The sequence below is a fragment of the Taudactylus pleione genome, unplaced genomic scaffold (assembly GCF_031769625.1).
Source record: "Taudactylus pleione unplaced genomic scaffold, aTauple2 ptg000093l, whole genome shotgun sequence".
Lineage (NCBI taxonomy): Eukaryota > Metazoa > Chordata > Amphibia > Anura > Myobatrachidae > Taudactylus > Taudactylus pleione.
Window position 1 is genome coordinate 31,459,462 of NW_028284495.1, and position 16,252 is coordinate 31,475,713.

Consider the following 16,252-nt stretch of genomic DNA (forward strand, 5'->3'; position numbering starts at 1 on the left):
CTGTTTTTTCAGTCGTCAATGTTTATGTGCAGGCTCGGTTCTACTCGGTTCCGTTCGTTTTTTTATACCGAATCTTATTGGCTATCCAAAACTCGTGACAGCTGATACCCAATAAAATTCGGTAAAAAAAAACGAACGGAACCGAGTAGAACCGAGCCTGCACATCCCTAGCTTTGAACCTTTGGAAGAGGTGGATATTAAGTACTTGTCTTGAAAGACGGTCTTCCTCCTGGCTCTAGCTTCGGCTCGTAGAGTTTGGGAATTGAGTGCTCTGTCCTATAGGCCACCTTACCTGGTGTTTCATGCAGATAGGGTAGAACTCCGGACGGTGGCCGTCTTCCTTCCCAGGGTAGTGTCGGCTTTTCATATTAATCAGTGCTCGCTTCGGCAGCACATATACTAAAATTGGAACGATACAGAGAAGATTAGCATGGCCCTTGCACAAGGATGACACGCAAATTCGTGAAGCGTTCCATATTTTTTAACCGTCTTTGGTGGAGGACTCTGGATGTTCTACCTTGGATGTGGTTAGAGCTCTCCGCATCTATGTTGTCAGGACTGCTTCCCTCTGTAAGTCTGAGTCGCTTCTTGTCCTCTCTGATGAGGTTCGGAGGGGTTGGCCAGCGTCTAAGCAGACTTTGGCACGTTGGATCCGGCAGACTATTCATCAGGCTTATGTTAGTGCCGACCGCCGGCCTCCTTCGTCCATTTCAGTTCATTCCACATGTTCTGTGGGTGCGTCATGGTCGGCCGGTAGGGTAGCCTCCACGTCACAATTGTGTCGTGCGGCAAGTTGGTCTTCACTTCACACGTTTGTAAATTTTTACAGATTTGACACGTTTGCGGATTCAGCATCATGTTGGCCGTCTTGTTCTGCAGGTTCCCCAGAGCGCTCCCGCCCGTGGGTAAAACTTTGGAACGTTCCCAGCGTAAGCACCTCCAGTGTCCCCTAGTGGATGAAAGAGAAAATGGGATTTTGGTACCTACCGGTAAATCCTTTTCTCTGATTCCACAGGGGACACTGGACGCCCACCTCAGCGCTCTCTGCCTGCCAGTTCGGTTGTTCCGTATGTTGTATGTTTTGGTTATTGTGTGTTCTCTTCCTTTTACTCTGCTTGTTCTCCATCTCCTCTCGGTCTTCATTTTCTAAACTGAGGGCTGATGGGGCATAGAGGGGGAGGAGCTTCACACTTCTAAATTATTTAAAGTGCCAGCTCCAGCTATCCACGTCTCTATACCCCAGCGTAAGCACCTCCAGTGTCCCCTGTGGAATCAGAGAAAAGGATTTACCGGTAGGTACCAAAATCCCATTATATATATATATATATATATATATATATTCCTCACCAGCATAGAGCTTGTGCTCTTTATGCTAGCATGCGTGGCACGTCATGACGTCACATTCGTGCATGCTAATGGAAGCAGTGCAGAGCGGGAGGCGGAGGCTTGGCGTAGACTTGAGAGCAAGCATGGTGGGGGGGAAGTGTGAAGAGAAGAGCTGTTCAGTCTCAACTGCCTATCTCTAGAGCAGGCTGCAGATGCCTGTCATGCAGTGTGACAGGCGCAGCGGCAGCCGGCAGCAGCAAGAATTGTGTCAGCAGCAGCTGCAGGGAGAGCTCCTCTCCAGGCTGGCGCCTCCCTGCAGTGCAGAATCTGCTGAGTGGGTTGCGCCGGCCCTGTGTACGCAGTTCCCAGGACCAATCAATTGAATCGGATGATTGGATCTGACCTGCCCAATATTTCTACAAAATGAGACAATATTATGCACAATTTTTAGTGAATATGGGGGGAATACAATTGTACACAATGTGCCATTCCGGATTGGCACATGATGCCCACCGGCATCGCAAGTTTTCCGTGACACCCCATAGAGGTACGAGGGCGAACTTGTAAAGTCAGCACTACTGTAACTGCCCAATATGTGAGCAGCCAGGCCAGACGGCACAATGTATACGATTCAATTCCCCCCTATGAATTTCCGATCATTTGTCCAAAATTTCAGGTGATAGTCCATTTATTATCATCACCTTTGTAATAATCTTAGGACAGATAATCATTCTGATGAGAACGATAAATCTGAATGATCGTGTACACTCAAAATCATATGTTCTCCACAGTGTTTAAAGTCGGTCGGATAATTATTAAAATTGTTCAGGTGTATATCTAGCATAAGACTGGAAAGTAGATTCAATAAGATTACAGGATCAATTTAGGTAAATCAACTTTATAATACTGGACACTTACAACAGGCCACTTTTACATTTTGTTTATTGAATAGTGTTAAAAATTTTAAAATTTAATAAAAACAATTTTTTTTTTACGACAAAAACAGTGGAAAGTACAGCAATTCCTGGAATTAATCACTTCTGCATTTCAACATTATTTGTTTCTGCAACAAAATAGTGGAATCAGCCACGGAAGGCCCCCATACATCAGCAATTGATTGCAACAATCATGCAATTTGCAATCGATTGTGTATAAAAATCTTTCCCTTTTTCAATCGATTGTGGCAATTCTGCAATCTACAATCGATTGAAAAGCAAAAAAGATTTTTAGACACAATCAATTGCAAATTGTACGTTTGCTGCAATCAATTGCTGATAGGAGGTTATGGACTCTCAGGGCCATATTTAATTTGAGGCAAAAAAGTCAGTTACCGGACTTTTCGCCATCACCTGAGCTTTTCTTGGGGATAAACTATTGGGCGGGTGCCTGCGTATCCCCGTATTCAATTTGGAATCGGCGAAAATGGGACCCGACGAAAAGGTAAGTAGCGAAAAGTCCTGTCACTTTTGAGGAAATCAGCCTGTCACCCCCCAAAAGATGCACTAACATGGGGGATCACTATGGGTATCCCCGAAAAGCCCTACCTAAGGTATTTGGGGTCTTTAAACGGTCTCTACAGGTGCTTTTTTGCGTCTTTGACAAAGTGGTGAAGAATAGCATTTAGCAACATTATTTTGGGAAAATAACTAGTGCCATCAAATTTGGGGTACATGAAAATGGGTGATAACATATTTTTAAGTCCCTAAAGTGTACTTTTAAAAATACACCTGCCGCAACCAACCGCATTCAGACAAACACCTGCCACATACTTGGGAACCTCCTCCCCCCCTCCCCCCAGAATCTATTTTGCTAGTTTAGAAGTTTGTCCCCAAAATTACTTTTTTTGCCCCCAAAACGAAAGTGCATTTTCTGAGGTGTCCTGTTGAACTTTTTTTTAGTTTGTACCCCAAAACCCCAATTCTGCACTTTTTTTCACCACCTATTCTATGGTGAAAACTTATCCCATGCGAAAAGTCTTTGAAATTGAATATGGGGAAAAGTGAAAATGGCGAAAATGACATAATCACGGGTTTTCGCAGCCTAATTGAATATGGCCCATAGTCTTAAAAGATAGATAGAGAATAAGTGATAACCTAGAGTTCTGGATGGTGATGTTGACTTCACTAGGATATGTGCCCACCCTCACTATCTCACTCAGACCTCACTATCACTTCCTTGATCCTTCAAAAAATGTCTAATCTTGTTCTGTAGAAGTTGTACTTTGTCCATAGAAGCCTCCTGTTAATTAATATAAAACCATTTCAGTATTCCTTCCTGTGGCTGCACTGGTGTCTCCCACTGCATTTGCTGCTCCCTGATGTAGCTGTCTCATCCATGAGTAGGGAGAAAACACATAAATGGTATGATGGGCATTAATATATTATTATATTATTCATTGGTCACACTGGCAACATTGTTACATTGTTAATTTAATTAGCAAATATGCATTAAGGTGCCCATACATCTGCGATGGATCGTCGCGATGCAGGGATGCGATCGGAAATTTCCGATCGGCCATCGGAAACTTCCGATTGCCTGCCATCGATGTTCTGCGATCCGTCGCTGGATCACAGACATTTTCCATGTTAAATGTCGGCGATTTGACGATCGCGATCATTTTTTGATCGCGATCGTCAAATCGGGAAAATCCAACATGTTGGATTTCTGCGATCCCGCGATGCCGGATTGCAGCATCGCGGGATCGCGGCAATCCATCGCAGATGGATGGGGCCCATTAGTTGTTATTGAAAGCAGTAGAAATACTAAGCAAAGAAAAATAAAGTGGCATTACAAACATACATGACCATTACAGATACTGAGATTATAGCACACATTTATTTTCCCAGTTTTGCTCTATTCTATGAATATAAACAAAACTGATGCTCAAAAGTCACCCTAACTAAAAAATTAAATAAAATCTGTTTAAGAAACAAAGATAAAATATACTGAAAATGCAAAGGTTATATGTATGTTATAGGTTATATGTATGTTATAGGTTATATGTATGTTATAGGTTGTATGTATGTTATAGGTTATATGTATGTTATAGGTTGTATGCATGTTATAGGTTGTATGTATGTTATAGGTTGTATGTTGGATGATGAAATGTCTACAAAATGATTCCTCTTCCTTACTAATGGTCACTTATATGAGAGCACAGTAATGGGACGATACACAGTTGAATGTACGCCCATTTGCGCAGTGTATTTTGAGTATTTTCAAATGGCAGGTACTCCAGAAACAACTCTATGTAAGTACCAACGCATCTCCACTTGCAACAGGAGGGGGAAACTGGGCTGTAATGGGACGTTCACATTCAGCAAGGGATTGACGATGGAATTGTGAGCTATGCATAGTTGATTGGAAGTGTAAATACATATATAGGGCTGGTGCAAGTGTGTACTGATGATGATGATGATGGCTATCAAACCAAGTGTGTGTATATAGGGGGAGGTCCACTCTCAATAAGAGCTCTTCATATGGGCAAATATCCGCATTTAGGGCCTGATTCAGACTTGGGAATAGAGTGAGATATCTCTCTCAACTGTGAACCTGAACAAACCATATTGCAATGCAAGGGGTGTAAATATTTAAATTTTTTTGCATGTAGGGTAAATACTGGCTGCTTTGCATGTAGCCCACAAATACTGCACAGCTTTATTATTACTCTACAATTTAGATCTTAGTTTGGAAACACTCCTCCCAAATCTAAATCTCTCTGCACAGTTTAAATCTGCCCCACCTGCAGTGCAGCATGGTTTCACCAAGATGATCAGTTGAGAGAGACTCTCACTCTATTCCCAACTCTGAATCCAGGCCCTTATTTCCATGCATGCATTGCAGGAGCAAATATTGCCAACATGTACGCTAAACTGCATCAGTTCCTAATTGTATTCAGAAAGCACTGCTGAAGCCAGGGGACTGGGAAAAGCGCAACACGGCAGAAGAAAAAGTTAATGCATTTTAAACAAAATATCTTTTTCGTTGTGGGAGGTCATACCTGCAAATGGTTATTCATACGGATATATAATGTGATGCCCTAAAGTTACTTCTCTCCCTTTCTCTTGTGCAGGATCACATAATTTAGAATATGTGTAGGTTGCCATGTGCGGTAGTGCAAGCGAGAATTCAATCTCTTATGGAGCGTACACACGGTCAGATTTGTCAGACTTGTCAGATTTGTCAGATGAACGACTGAACGATTAAACGATTTGAACGATTTGGACGATTTGACCAAAGTTTTGAACGATTTGAACGATTTGAACGATTGAACGATTTTTGACTGCATTAAAATGAATGGAATCGTCCAAGTCTGACTGCAAACCCATCAGATGTCAGATATCGTTATCTGACAAACGGGAACGCGCATCGTTGATCGTCCATCGTTCAGGCATGTCAGATATGAACGATTTTCCTTCAGATATGAACGACTGAACGATTTTTAAATCGTTATCGTCCATATCTGAAGAAAAAATCTGATCGTGTGTATGCACCATTATTATACACTCCAGGCAACAAATGGTTACTAGTGTTCCAAGCTACTTTTGGTGGAGTCATTCATGGAAGTGGGAACTAAAGCTCTTATTATATACTGCAGAAAGCACGTAGATAACAGATTGACACGTGATCTAAGTATTCTGCCCTATAGTATAATAAAGTGATGCCCAAAAGCTTTTTCTGGTTTACTCACTACTTTAAGGTCTCACTAGTTATAATATAAATAATTATGGCTACTTACTTATAGGAGGACAGTAGAAGTGTCTATTCAGGCTGTTAGTATAACTCACAGGTGATCATACAATAAAAGAAATGATCCCAAGAAATGTATTACTAGGGTACTAATTCAGTCTGTGCTCATTGCTTGGGTTTACTTAAGTAAAGCCATATACTGGATAATGACAGTGGTCGCTCCTCCTGTAGTAACCATACATAGATGCCAAATAGAAAGATAGTTTTGAGGAGTCAATTTATATGTTGGTATTCAGCTCTCAAAACACTACTGACAATGCTTTTGAGTAAAATAGAACACATCTTGAATCACATTTCTTTCCACAGCAAATGATGTATATTCAAAACGTGGGGTACAGAATAAAGAGTACATGGAGCACTAGTCTGTTATACCTGTGTTATCTGTATATATGTGGTGCTTGATACGTAATAGCTTGTATTTCCACTTCCATGAATTGCCGCCACTAAGTAATGTAAAAGAACAGATTGGAAATCACTTTATTCTCTAGAACAGAATACTCAGAAATATTAGTGTCCATGTGGTAACATTGATTATCTGTAGTGTATAACAACTGGCTTGAATTGCCAATAATACCCCTTTCAGACATACTGAGATTCCCGGGATTTTGGCCTGCCTCGGGTAGCCGCCCCTGCAATCGACCAGGGTTTTTCCCGGGACTTAAGTCCTGGGAAATTACCCTGCTTCTGTCTGAATGGTGCTACCCAGGAATTTACTGCTCCCGGGCAGCACCAAGCAGCTTTTGCATGTAGCTGACAGCGCAGAGCGTCCTATAGGACGCTCAGCGCTGCTGCTTTGAGCTGACAGCGCAGAGTGTCCTATAGGACGCTCAGCGCTGCTGCTTTGTTTGAGCTAACAGCGCAGAGCGTCCTATAGGACGCTCAGCGCTGCTGCTCACCACCCCCAGCACCGGCCGGCTTTGCCACAGCGGGCCGTCCGCACTCCCGCTGGACCACCAGGGAATTAAAATAAATGTTAAAAAAATTATAATACAAAAAAAAAACTGCATTACGATTGGCCAGCTTTTGGCTGCTGAATGATGACATCATCATCATCAGCCAGAGAGTGGATAGGCTAGGAGGAGCAGACGGCAGTGAAGAGGCAGGTAAGCAGAAAAACCCTGTTCTTGTCTGAAAGGGGTCTACCTGGGCATTTCCCGGGTAGACACTGTAGTGTGAAAGGGGGGTCTCGACCAAATACCCGGGAATTTGCACAGGAGAAATTCCCGAGTCTGAGCAGGAAATTTCCCGGGTTGTATGTCTGAAAGGGGTATTACATGTATGGCTCCAAGCAACACATTTATACCAAATCCAAGTTATGAGAACCTAAAGTAGTGAAATAAAGAGAAATAGTTTTGAGCATTACTTTATAACTTGGGGTTGAGTACTAGGAGTAGCAGTGGCCATCTAGACCTAGAATTGACACTTCCATATCTAATTACTCTCAGCTTATTTTTGTTCCTACAATGACACATGTGAAACTATGATAATGATCGGAACATAAATAGGTTTAGAACAGTACTTTATACTCTGGGCACAGTCTTGGGTGCATCTTTTTTCTAAGTGTTGTCTGTAAGGGCTTAATTATAACAAATTATACTATTATACTGTACATGTTCTAAATACTGACCCAAAACTACATAAACCTCAGGAAAGGTATTGTTGCATCACTTTATACAGTAGCTTGGGGCAGAGTACTAGAGACACTAGTGCCCATAAGTTGTCTATAGGGCATAGGAGTAAAGTAAAAAAAAGTCTATATTTTTTTCTATTTGTCTATGTCAGGGGTCAGGGAACTTTTTTACCTTTTACCCCAAAATATATGTAGATACGCCAACGTTACCCCCTTGATTTGAAAGGAAGGAAATCATATAGTAGTGCCCCCATAGTTATGCCCCCTGTAGTAGTGCCCCCATGTAATGCCCCTGTAGTAGTGCCCCTATAGTTTTGCCCCTGTAGTAGTGCCCCCATATAATGCCCGTGTAGTAGTGCCCCCATAGTTATGCCTCTGTAGTGCCCCCATATAATGCCCCTGTAGTGCCGCTTTTACAACCCGGCTGCTCCTCGGAACTATGGGAGAGATTCATGACGTCTCTCCCATAGTGCACATAGAGAGAGGCAGAAGCTGTAGTTCAGTAGAGAACTCCGGCCCCCGGCTAACGCGGCGCTGCAGGGAAGGAGCCGGGTGCCCGCTGGTAATAACATCTCAGCGGGCGTCCGGCTTAGAGCCTCTCTGCGGCACAGCCAGGCATGCATATGAATCATTCTATATTATAGAATGATTCATATGCATGCCCGGCTGTCCGTCCATTCCCCCCAAGATTTTAATTTTTACCCCATGTGGGGTAATTTACCACTGTTCACTGACCAGTGGTCCATGTGTTCCTAGCAATTGGGTCTTACATGCAGTCATGACAAAAGGAAACATTGTTAAATTACTCAGTTATTATAAGCTAAAAATAACCAGTGGCATAATTAATTGCACAAATATTGAATACATGCATTTAATGGGATTCATTCCCCATCTAATGTTCTAAGGGTATTTTAAGCTATTATCCTGCTCTCCTTTGGAAAATAACTGGTACTTTGACTTATGGGAAATGATGTCTCTGTACAACCCTATCTTACCTTTACATTCCTATCTGTAATTCTACTGTTGTATCCCCACATTGGTAGTGTGACTGTGATTATGATTAGTATTAAAAGAACAAATATAAAACAGTCTTAAACCTTAAAAGACAGCATGCCATGTAGAAATGGTTGGAAAAGGCTTAGGCCCTCATTCAAAGCCGTTCGCTATTTGCGGTCGTTCGTTTAAAAACAAGGGGTGGCTATTCAAATGATCCGTACGCACATTGCAGTCTGTTCACACCTCTAAGTCTGAACGAACGAGCAAAACATACGCTCGTTTATTTGTTAAAAACGCCCCCTGGCCGCTCGCACCATACGTCATGTCCGCTATTTATTAGATTAATCGAGTACATCGACCAGCGTATGAACTGCTCGCTATTCTTGTGGTTGGTGTTTGCTACCACAAATTTGCGAGCAGTTCTGGCTATAAAATAACCCAGTGACGTGGTCAATGACGCTGCTGTTTTAAATATACACACCCATAAAACGCCCGTTTTGACCTTTAAGCACGCCTGCGTTCGGATCTCCACTCCCCATTTTCAAGCACCTTCCCCTGTTACCACCCACATACGCCTCATTCTGTCACTCAAAATAGCAGGCACTCGCTATATAGCGTACAAACGATTTTCGGCCGCACTGACTGGTGCGCGCATGCGTACTAAAAACCGTACGCATGCGTAGATGTGCAAACATCGCTCGGAACGAGCGTACTGCCGCTAACGAGCGGCTCTGAATGAGGGCCTTAGTTCACAAGAGGAGACAAAATGTGAGACACAAGGCACCCGAAGTAATGGCACCGGAAGTAATGGGCAGAACGCATGATTTTATATACCGTCAATATCTTCCTGCAAATAAATAAAGCAGATACACAGAATATATTCTTTTACCTTTCACACATATTTTAGTTTTATTTGTATGACTGCAATTGAACTTCTGCAACTTATATTAGTGATATATACGAAATCGTGTACTCCACAAGCTCAGATACACAAATCAGACACTACAACTATTGTCCCCTCTTTGCTGGTTCCTGATGTTGTTCTACTTCTTCATCTGGTTCTTCCACAAGAGGGATTTCATCAGGGCCAGGTGTCTCTTCCACTGCGATGATCTCGTCCACATGAGGTTTCACCAAATCTGTTAACAGCAAAAATATCACTTTCACTAACATTCTGCAACAGTGTCAGACCTCAGTTTTATGTTTTCCTGGCAATTACCTTTTTATTTATTCCCTCGTTTCATCAAAGTATTTTATAGAGCCGTTATCCAATTAAACATTACAATTTTCTGGATTTTATGGCTTTTTTTGTATCTATTACACTGGCACCCTGGGGGAGATATACCAAGTCTTGGAGAGAGTTAAAGTACCAACCAGCTCCTAACTGTCATTTTTCAAACGCTGCGTAAAGTGATAGTTAGGAGCTGATTGGTTGGTACTTTATCTCTCTTCAGGGATTAACACATCATGAGGTACAGTACACACAGATAGAACTCACACAGTATGTTACCTGCACTGGCACAGCACTTTCACAGTCACATTTGCCTTGTTTCTATTCAGTGCGAAGTGCTGTGATTGGCTGGAAAGTACTGACTTCCTATTGGCTAATGAACAACATTCAGTTCTGATTGCTCATGTAATGCTATGCATTGTACTGGTAAGGCACTTTCACAAATTAGAAATAAGTTGTGGCCACATTAAAATGTTAAGATGCAATGGTGGGAACAAGGTTAATATTGTAATCAGTATTGTCCATGGCTTATAAAGAGCCATCGTGCTCCGTTTAAGTGGCTCCTTACAAATCACTCACAATAATAGAGACAAAAGGTTTACCCACAGACATAGAAATGCAGACATGAAAACATAGGGTAGGGGGGGGGGCTATTATTAGTCTTTAAGACCTTATTCATCTTGTTTTTAAATATTTTTAGCAGGACTATTTTTCTGGAAAAATAGGTTCAGGAACTGTGGGTGGAGTTACTGTGGGTGGGGCTATAGAAAAACAATTATACGAGATACATATATATATATATATATATGTTTATATATATATATATATACAGTCACATATATCAAGCAATAGATGGGTACAGCGCCACTACCTGTGTGACTTACTGAGTGAAACAAAAAAATGTATAGCAACTTAGCCTATTAGTATTTCGGCGTCCGCTCTGAGACAATAGTGTAATACTAGTGTGAGTATTTTTAGAAAGTGAAAAACAAGAGAATTAACAATCAGGCGACTAGTTTGCTAGATGTGTAAATTCACACACAGTAAAATGTACAGTGGATAAGTTAATGGTTTCAAAATGTAGTTATACCTCAGACCATATAGAGGGGCGTGTTCCACGCTAATTAATAAATATAACAAACCAATAAATAGCAAGGTGCTTAGTGCAAAATATGATATATCTGGTTACATCTAAATAAAAAATTATATTGAACTCATATAGCAAGCCAATAAATAACAAAGTGCTAGTGCAAAATGAATCTAAGACAAAGTGCTAGTGCCAAGTATAATAAAAATTATGACAATTTATTGAAAAACAGTGCACATAAAAATATATAAATAAATATGACCATAAAAACAACGACTGGCAGTAAATAGATAAAAACAAAGTAGAGGAAAGTTGATATTTTTAAGCAGCTTATCTGATTAAAGAAGAGAGGTAGTTCTCCACAGTGCATGAGGCAGCCAACAGTCCCTATTTACTGCCAGTCGTTGTTTTTATGGTCATATTTATTTATATATTTTTATGTTCACTGTTTTTCAATAAATTGTCATAATTTTTATTATACTTGGCCCTACCCTAGGGTCTCGTCTTAAGCCCCGATGGTCGCGATGGTCTCTGACCATCGCGACCATCACCGGAGCGGTCGTTAGAGCTGTGGGTGTTAACCCACAGCCTAACGACCGCAACAGAAGCGGGCGGTCAGGATGCAAGCGGCCGCCCAGTTTCTGAGCGACCGCTTGCATCCTCCGACCGCCCTGAGTTCCTGCTGAAAAAGCTCTGATTTTCAGCCTTTAGTGGTTTATCAGCGGATTTGTGGGAATGAATGTGGATGAAGGTGCAACTAACACCATAATTCCCAAACCTCTCCCACCAGATGCAGGGCAGTTTAGAAGTATGTGTTAATGTCTGGTGTGAGTACACTATTGTGTTTCCTGTACTATATGTGGTGCTATTAGGATGAATTGTGTATTTTTTTTCTGCAAAATCTATCAGTCAATTTGGGTCATTAATGCAGAACAAATTAATTGCAAAGTGTGGTGTGTAGACTTTATAGGGAGTAACTCATATTTACTAATTAGTGGGGGAGTGGGTTATTGAGTAAACCTTGCCTGTAGTAGTGAAGGCCACTTGTAGGTCCAGTATTGATAATCCTAATTAATATGGCACATACAAATTAATTATGGGCAGTAATCGTGGAAATAATCTCAACATATTTCATGACTGATATTCTGCGCATACCCAGTTGCAAACTATCCCATAACCACTGCACTCATTCAGAGCTACGTACTGCACACATTATTAGGATTGAGTTTTCCCCTCCACAGATTATTAAACCATAATTTCATTGCATACAAGTCAATTGTGAGAAGTTGCAGATGTCGATCAGCAAATAATGGGTAATGGTATGCTGTAATTCCCACACAGTAGTCCTGGCACGATGCAGTTTATGGGCTGGGAATAATATCATAGCAGAATCCATTCATGTAATATATAACGCTGAAAAAAAAGTCGACTGATATTCGCCCTAGTCTGCAGTGTACATCCAGTGTAATACAATGTGTAACACCGCTTTAATGGCAGAGTGGTGATGAGCCAGGGGCGAAGTTTTGTGAGGCCCACAGCCAAGAGAGAGTTCTGGATTGTGACAGGTTGATTTTCCCAAGAGAATGACGAGTCAAGAGTTCAAAGTGAATTGATCATCTAATCAATAAGAATAGAAGAGTTGAAATCCAAAAGCATGGGTGCATACTAATGTGAGGATTGTATGAGTGAGATCCATGATGAAAAATCAGCTGCAAGCGGAGTTAAGGGGACGATACAATAATCAGACAGGCAAGATGCCCATAAGATGGGCCATTTTCCAGCGTAGGAACAGCCACCACCCAGTCACGGCCCAGGAATGCCCAGCAAATATCCAGTAAATTTCTGATGCTGTGCATCCCAATTGCAACTGCACCTCTGTGCATACACTCAGTGCAACGCATCTGTTTATGCGTTTTTAGGGATTTTCGTTCAAAAATCCATGAAATCCGTGAACATCGGCATTGTGTGCGTCTCGAAATCAGGCCCTAACAGAAAGTTTCAGTGCTGGCGGGCAGCAGCGGATTTCTAGCTGTGGAACACTTTTATGCATGTGGGATTTTGCGGAGGTTTGACTGCATTTTTAGGATTGATACATCTCTCCCTAGCAGAGAGTGCAGAGAGTAGAATGTCAGATAATTTTTCTATTTCTATGCTTTTAATAGAGGTAATTTTTTTGTATCTTTCTCACTGTCTCACCATTTGTGTCTCTGCTCTCCTAATTTGTGTGTGTGCATTTCCACATCTCTCTCTCTCTCGTGTTTATGTATTTCTGTATCCTTCTTTCTGCCCCTACGTGTGTAGGTTTCTCGCCTGTACCCCTCTCAGCACATCTGTTTGCCAGGAGCACACTAATTGCCCAGAACACACACCTTGTTACTCTGTTGAAGTACTGCAAGCCAAGTTAAGCAGGAAGAGAGAGAGAGGCTACATCCACGAGCTCACTTTCCTTATTGACTGTCTGTGGTGTATGTTATACAGTACTTTTTTATATGGCTGAGCTTGTCTCATTATTGCTTCTAACATGTATTGGCTTTAGCAAAACTTTGCACATTGTTACTCCTTATATTTGCCAGTTGGAAATATAGATAGGTACGCTGTGGATGTGGCAGTATATACATGATTAAAGTCAAAAGATAAAATACCTGCTAAGAGTTTTGGTGGCACCAATTGCGGTTCTAGGGGTGGGCTAACAGGGCAGTCGCCCGGGGCGCTGCTCCCTAGAGGGCGCCACTGAGTCCCCAGAAGGTAAAAAAAATCCCATAATAAAAAAAAACAGCGCTGGTCCCCCCCGCGTTGCCGGGCGCCCGCTGATATTTGTTATCAGCGGGCACCCGGCTCTCTCCCTGCAAAGGCAGCCGAAGCTCACTCCAGAGCTCCGGCTCCCGCATAGAGCACTATGGGAGGGACGTCATGACGTCTCTCCCATAGATCCGTGGTGGAGCTGTGGTCAGACCAGACTGCAGCGGACACAGGAGCAGGGTCTATAAGGGGCATTACTACTGGTGGCAAGTCTATAAGGGGGCATTACTACTGGGAGCATGTCTATAAGGGGGCATTTCTACTGGGGGCATGTCTATAAGGGGGCATTACTACTGGGGGCAAGTCTATAAGGGGACATTTCTACTGGGGGCATGTCTATAAGGGGGCATTACTACTGGGGACATGTGTATAAGGGGGCACTACTATAGGAGGCACTAATGGGGGCATTCCAACTTTGGGCACTACTATAGGGGGCATTCCTACTGTGGGCACTACGACAGGCGGCATTATTACTGGGGCACTACTAATGTGGGCACTACTATAGGGGGCACTACTACTGTGGGCATTGTATTAGGGACACTACTACTCAGTACTGTGGGCTTTGTGTATAAGGGGCACTAATTTGGGCATTGTGTAAAAGGGGCACCACTGTGTGTCATAACATGAATAAGGGACTAATGTGTGGCGTAATTTGAATTGGGGATACTGTATTATAAAGGGAATTACTGCATGTGGCATAATGTGCTATACAGGGCATTACTGCATGTGGCATAATGTGTTATACAGGGTATTACCGCATGTGGCATAATGTGTTATACAGGGCATTACTGCGTGTGGCATAATGTGTTATAAAGGCCATTACTGCGTGTGGCATAATGTGTTATAAAGGCCATTACTGCGTGTGGCATAATGTGTTATACAGGGCATTACTGCATGTGGCATAATGTGTTATACAGGGCATTACTGCGTGTGGCATAATGTGTTATAAAGGCCATTACTGCGTGTGGCATAATGTGTTATACAGGGCATTACTGTGTATGGCATAATGTGTTTATAAAGGGCATTACTGCATGTGGCATAATGTATTTATAAAGGGCATTACAGTGTAAGGCGCATTGCTGCACATGCAATTATTCGCCGCGAGGGGAGAGCTTGGGGGAAGCCCAGCACCTTCATAAGTGCTGGGTACGCTCCACAGTGTGATGAATTGGGTGTGTTCTGCAAGGACACGCCCCCTTTCCGGAAGCGCATGTGCTTTCAGCACGTGCAGAGAAACGTCATCTACAAAATGTTGTTTTTTTGTTTTGTTTTGGGGGGGGGGGCGCAACTGTGAACTTTTGCCCTGAGCTACACAATGTCTAGAACCGGCCCTGGGTGGCACATGGCATAAATACAAACACCATGAGGTCCTTTCCTGCAAAAGTCATAACCAGCAATAGAATACAGTATATAGGACGGTGATACTGTGACAGAATATTGCAATGTGGGGTCCCCCTCTCATAATGTGACACAACCTACAATAATCTTACTGTATGGGATATAACTACCGGTAACTAACACCTTTCCTCCTCTGTTTTTCCTCTACAGATATAAAGAGAGAGATGCAGGTAGTGTAAAGCTTTTTTATGCTCAAGATGGGTTTTGTGCCTAACTCTGAATGATCTTCAATATATTTGTCACCAGTGCTTTTTTCCTATGAGGAAAGGAACCAGTGCTCAGACAAAAGTAACACCGATTGCTACTTCTTGGTACACTTTCAATCAACATGTTTGTACTACATGAAACCTAATTACCTTTATGTGATCCTCCTTTGGCACAAAACTTCGGTGCCAGTTCTTCTTTCTTTTTTCCTGGTGTCACTGTTTCTATGACGTGGCCCACGGCATCAGCCACATACATGGCCATTCCAAGCTCACCCATCATATGTGTCACAATCAGCTAGAGGGAAGACAGAGTTTCTCATAACATACACTGACATACAGTACATGAAAGAGCCTTTGTAAGACTATTAGCAGTTATTATAGCAGACATATAGAATACCCCAACTATCACCAATGGAAAAAGGGTGCAGAAGGAAATGACTATGGGGGAGATGCATCAAACCTTGGAGAGAGATAAGGTGGAGAGAGAAAGAAAAACCAATCAGTTCCTGTCATTATTTAAACTCAGCCTGTTAAATGGCAGTTAGATGCTGATTGGTTGGTGCTTTATCTCTCTCCATTTTATCTATTTCCAAGGTTTGATACATCTCCCCCTAAGCCAACCATTTCTACTATAAGTGAACCACCTTACCCCACATTTCTTAAGTTTCAACTCAACTTCTCAGTGAGAGATGCATGCTGTTCATATTAAAAATCATGCATGTTGTGTATGTGATAACTGCAAATAAACTTCATGACTAAAATATAATTGTCTTGATCTCTAGAACTAAATATGAAATCATACACAGCATAATAGCAAGTGTGTGGGAGTA

The 16,252-nt window shown here is 42.1% G+C and overlaps 1 long non-coding RNA gene and 1 other non-coding gene across 2 annotated transcripts; one reads left to right on the forward strand and one right to left on the reverse strand.

Annotated features, from left to right (window-relative positions):
* The first annotated feature begins 375 nt into the window (after nt 1-375).
* LOC148526925 (U6 spliceosomal RNA) lies at nt 376-482 on the forward strand. The gene has a single exon (XR_015878214.1). It is a non-coding gene; the product is annotated as a U6 spliceosomal RNA (small nuclear RNA).
* Nucleotides 483-9,550: 9,068 nt separating this feature from the next.
* On the reverse strand, nt 9,551-15,722 carry LOC148526926 (uncharacterized). Its single transcript, XR_015878208.1, has 2 exons — nt 15,573-15,722; nt 9,551-9,840 (listed from the first exon to the last, which is right to left on the reverse strand). It is a non-coding gene; the product is annotated as an uncharacterized LOC148526926 (long non-coding RNA).
* Between the last annotated feature and the right edge of the window lie 530 nt (nt 15,723-16,252).